Genomic DNA, 5,913 nt, shown 5'->3' with positions numbered 1-5,913 from the left:
CATCAGGGAAGGAAAAGATATACACACACATACACACACACACATACATACAAGAACACAATATATATCCACACCGACCGTATCCTATCTGGTAAAAAAAATTCCCTTTAAAAACATCCATAACTCTTGCATACCCTTTTCAAGCAATGACAAAAAACAACAATGACCTTCCCTTTTTACATACCCAGAAATGGAAGACACTCACACAAACAGCAAATCTAATCTAAACATATCTCCCCTACTAATAATTAAAAAAGATAATAATATAAAACAACAACAGTAAAAAAACAGAAATAAGATGATGATGATGACAAAAAGGGAAATAATTATATCTACAAAGAAAAAAAAAAATTAAAGGACAGAAACAAATCTGCAGAGGCAACAATGACGATCTAACAAAGTGCAATCACCAGTGCTTGTAGCCAGGTGAGCTGCTGTATAGAAGCTGTGCGACTTGACACTGGGGGACGTGGAGAGACAATGGTGTGGGCCGCATCATCAAGCTCCATCTCCAAGCTGTCCTTGCCCTCCCCCTCGGGCAGCCCGTCAAACTCAGGAAATGGTTCACGTAGTTTTTTATTTGGGGGATTGGAGGAAACACTGATAAAAAGGAGGGGCAAGTGGAAGAAATTTAAGTGGAAGAGGAGGTGGAAAAAGAAATCTGGGAGGTTGTCAAACAAAAAAATGATTCATAATCTGGGGCCTGGATGTGGGTTCTGGGTTTTATATTATAAAATAATTATTACAATAATTATCATAATCAAAATAATAATCAAAATAATAATAATATTAATAATAATAATAATAATAATAATAATAATAATATTAATAATAATAATGATAATAATAATGATAATAATAATAATGATGATAATAATAATAATTATTACAACTATAACAATAATAAAAAAAAATAATCTTATAATTATAAAATAATAATAAAAAACAATAATAAAATAAAAAAAATAATAAATAATGATAATAATAGAATAAAAATAATAATAATCATCATCTAAAAATAATAAAATAACAAATATCAATATCAATATCAATGATAATAATAACTACAATAACAACAACAACAACAATAATAATAATAGCAACAAAATGATTATAAATTAAAAAATAAAAAAAATTATAAAAAAATTTATAATGATTATAAAAATTAAAATAATTATAATAATTATAAAAATTTATAATAATAATAATAATAATAATAAAAATAAAAATTAATAATAATAATAATAAAAATAATAATAATAATAATAATAATAATAAAATAATAATAATAATAATAATAATAATAACAACAACAACCACCAAACAACAACAACAACAACAACAACAACAAAAAAAAATAATAATAACAATAACAATAATAATAACGGTAATAATAATAATGATAATCATAACAATAACAATAAAAATTTTGAGAACAATAACCAAAAAAAAAAAAAAATAATAATAATAATCAAAATAACAGTAAAAAAAATGAAAAAAAACAACAATAATAATATTAATAACAAAAAAAAAACTAAAAGCACTCACAGAGCATTTTCCGGCTTAAGAATTACTTTAAAAAATTCCTGGACCCAATTATGACCCAAATCACCTTTAAAAAATTTAATGCATCTGAGTTTGGCAAAGACAAAAAATATATATATATTTTCATAACTTTTGAGTTATCCGCTGTCCAAAAAAAAAACTAAATAACTAACAAAAAAAACCCTACAAAAAACATAACTTCCTTGGTGGATGTAATAATAACAATAACAAAATATTAATAATAATAATAATAACAATAACAAAATATTAATAATAAATTAATAAGAACAATAACAATAACAATGTGTGCATATATACCCACAAAATATCTTCAGAGTATTTTTAAAATTTTATGGAAATGACTAACACTTCAAAAAAAGCTGGCTAACTGGGTAGCTGGCTAATTTAGCAATAATTTTGGTAAATTAGCCAACGTGACAAATTTTTAAAATTCCTAGCACTGACCCAAAATGGTAGAATAAGAACAGGAAAAAGAAAATATATATATAATTAACAATAACCATGATAGGAATGTAGTACACACAGACCCCCCCCCACCTCTTCCTCTGCAGCAGGTAGGGGTGAAGGGGGAAAAACATATCAGCGCGAGGGTAGAGATGCCTGCTGCCATTCATATGGGCCGAGGGATGTTATGCGCTTGTTGTTTTCCAAGATGGGTAGCAGAAACGAGCTGGAAGCGGGGTGTCACGGCAGCAAAGTTTCTGACGATGGGGGGACACCCTTTAGCGGGTTGAGTTGGCTGTGCACAAGTCGCTCCAGGTTCAGGCTCCGTGCCATTTCCAGCTCTGTGAGGAAAGAAAGGGGGTAAAAATATAGGTGGGGTGAGTGGAGTTAGAGATGGTTAAAACAAGAATATTCTGGGGGAAAGATAAAATATTTTTGGGCAATTTAGCAAAGTGGAAATGGTAAAATTTTTAATAGCTGATTATACTTTCATCATAATCTTGACTAGAAATATGTTCCATCATTTAATTAGGGAAAAATTAATTATACAATATTATATTATATATATATATATATATATATATATATATATATATATATATATATATATATATATATATATATATATATATTAGATAAACAAAAAAAAAAATTATACTGGTCAAAAAAAAAAATCATGAGAGCATTAACCAATATAGAAACTAGCTAATAAACCAAACAAGAGAAAGGGGTAAAATGGCCATAACACAGAGAGAAAAAATATACGTATGTGTATGTAAAAAAAAAAAATCTCAAAACAAAACGACAAGAAGACTCACTTTGGGTCCTTCTGTGTACCTCTGTACCTAAAGGTGAAGACATAGAAGACCGTCTGGCAGGCATAGTAGAAAGGACTGTGCAGTAGGAAGTCTTCATAATTGGTTGATGTGCGTTCCTGTAAGGGCAAGAATTAAGCTTTAATTCTACCATTATAATCTATATTATACCATTATAATCTATATTGACAGGAAATAAGATGACTAGAAGTAAAACTACACCAAACGCCTCCATCAGCTCCAGTCATGTGGATCGGTTTGGTTCCTTTAGTGTATGACACAGACAAAGGAAAATAAAACAAAAAAAAGTACGGGTTCTTACCTGATTCTCAGGTAGGAGTGGCACCAGTTGCAGATGAGCTCAAGGCAAGAGTGGACATGGCTGAACGGAATGAACTTGCCCCTAGCCAAGAGACTGCCAATGTAGGCCATGGCATTTCTGCGTGTCCTGGAGCAGTTGGGGTCCTCAAACTTGCGCATCCTAGAAACTCCAAGAAGCTAGTCATGAGGCCTGGCCGCAGAGCTATATGTAGAACACGAGGAACTGTACATGGGATGATGCTTGTGTGCACAGGATGAGGTGTGCGAAGGCCTCTCGAGGTTCGTATAGAGCAGCTTCAGAGCCTCCAGATCATGGCGTTCTCCCCACATTCACATCCAACTGTTCGCTGCTCATCTACACACTTGCCCGTGCTATTCCTGCACGACCCCCCTCTCATCATCATGGGGCAGCCCTCTGGGCACTATCCAACCGATCACGGCCAATCTGCTTTGGGATGCGGGGGTCTGCGAACCCCATGGCACGTGTCATGGACATACTGCAGCATGAGTGTCATAAGTACATCCAATGTATTGCCCCCTTGTGCGTCATGGCCAGGGAGGGTCCTCTTGGATTCTAATACTTCCTTTACCACAGGAGCTGTCACAGTCTTCTCTCGTCCATCGTCCACTTCCTGCACAGGGAGAGACAGATGGGTGAAATGTTTGAGGCAGTTAAAAAAGTTGGATAAATGAAGAGAGAGTTGGATGGTAAAAAAGGTGAAGGAGAGGTAGAAAGATAAAGGATCAAAATGGTTGCTGAGAAAAATGAGAAACAGAGAAAGAAAAGAAAATGAGAGGATTTTTCACATTCAAGTATTTCTGGCACTACGGGTTAACAACACATACTATACATAGTTAAACTTAAGAAGCTCTCCCCGATCTTTACCATGTGGAAAAGGTCTTCCTCATCGCTGGATTCCTCATCGTCCCAAATCATCTTCATCGTCATCTATCACAAGTTCTGAAACGAGGTGTGTTGACATCGATGGTCACCATGCTTAAAAAAGAGATAAATAAATAAATAAAATATGTGAATGAATTATAAAACTAAATATTTCCAAACTGTGTCTGGGTGCTCAGCACTTGTATTACGTATGGCTATAAATAGATTAATTTGCAGAGAGCTGGATTTACATAAATTAAGAGAACTGCACCAATGGTGATACAATTCATTTTCCTTTTCCCTTTTTCTCCCATTTTTCTTTTTCTTTGTCTTCATTTTGTAAAATTCAAAGACCCCACTCATTTCATGGCAGCAGTTTCTTTTACTCATTATTTGATATTGGATTTTAGTAACTTCACTCTCACACAAGTTGACAGTCCTAACTCACTAATAACAGCATTCAAAAGAAGATTGTCCTAGCCCTTAAAAGAATGTTTGTGATGTGAAAATCAATCACTATGATATGCCTCACAATGTAGTGACAACATTGGCAATGATTTAAAGTAAGTAAATACAAAAGCCTTTTTAAATAATACTGGTTCATACAAACTGAGACTCAGTGCCAAATTTGCATATCATGCTTACAAAAAATATATCATTTGATAGTCTTATAACTGAGGGCCCTATTCCTGTTTCAGTTCCTGTCTCCATCTCTGAAACTTACTTTGAAATGATGACTTCCCAAAAGAGGCAGTCGGAGGTGTGGTAGATAGCTGGCAAGAAGTAAGAGGTTGTCACGGTAAACCGCATGTTGATGGACATGCCGTTTGAAGTAGGGCATGCATTTCCGGCCCAAAACTAGGAGATTGCTCTGCTTCTGAAAATTTCCCAAAGGGAGAGGAGAGCCAAATTTAAAACACCATGTAAAACAAGTTAGCCTACATCAGATCTATACAATTTACCAATATACCCAGCTTCATCATTACATTTGAAACTTTAATCAAGGTATAAAAAATGCAGCTTAATTTTAAGCCATTTACATGTCAACTTCTGAACATCAGAAGATAAAATCTGAGAGCAACATGATCTTACAATGGAACATGTGAATGTATAGCAACAATGGTGTTCAAAATACGCAGGTTCTTGCCTTCCTCTTCCTCTGTCAAAGCACCTGCTGATACCAAAGTTCCTCATTCTTTTCATCCACATCTGCAAGTAAAGATATAAGATTCAAAAGGAGGAAAAAGAAGAAAATGTTAAAAGCATCACTCAATACATACATTCATACTCATACCTTAGAACTGGTTCACAAAACATTTGAAGATCTAATGCAATGATACTACTTTTAAACATACATTAACCTGTAGGCTGCAGTACAATTCTTCCGCATCCAAGTATCAGATTGCTATAAGTCTTTTTAGAGCACTGTTTTAAAATTATGACAATCTCAAATGTCTTGAATAACTTACTGTATTCTTCCATATTTATAACATTTCTAGTCTGATATCTTCATCTTTTTACAGCTAATCAGTCATTCTTGCAGAACCACATTACCAAGTATGCCCCATAAAGGCTCTCACGGCTTAAGGTTACGAATGTATCAAAAAAAATTTAACCCACTTACGACAGGTGTCACATATGATATGACTCGCCCACACTCAATTCTGAAGCTGCCCGGCAAATATTATTTTTGGATTGAAAATGTACCGTAGCTATGGTTCAACTTGCCTAAAGACATATCATATCATCTTTTCTTTAAATGAATTGCTTTTTTTCCTTTGTAATCCCTTCACTTTCTAATCCCTGTCTTCCCATCACTGGACACCATTAATCAACAACAATTCTACTCTTCATCCACAAACATAATTTACAATCTATTATATA

The 5,913-nt window shown here is 33.6% G+C and overlaps 1 pseudogene; it reads right to left on the bottom strand.

The window, feature by feature from the left end:
• Window positions 1-392: 392 nt before the first annotated feature.
• LOC138867976 (RNA polymerase I-specific transcription initiation factor RRN3-like) overlaps window positions 393-5,913 on the bottom strand; it is a 5,988-nt pseudogene continuing 467 nt past the window's right edge.

Source organism: Penaeus vannamei, chromosome 33, assembly GCF_042767895.1.
Source record: "Penaeus vannamei isolate JL-2024 chromosome 33, ASM4276789v1, whole genome shotgun sequence".
Classification (NCBI taxonomy): domain Eukaryota; kingdom Metazoa; phylum Arthropoda; class Malacostraca; order Decapoda; family Penaeidae; genus Penaeus; species Penaeus vannamei.
Note: the sequence above shows the minus strand (reverse complement) of the source record. Positions and strands in the feature narration are given on the sequence as shown.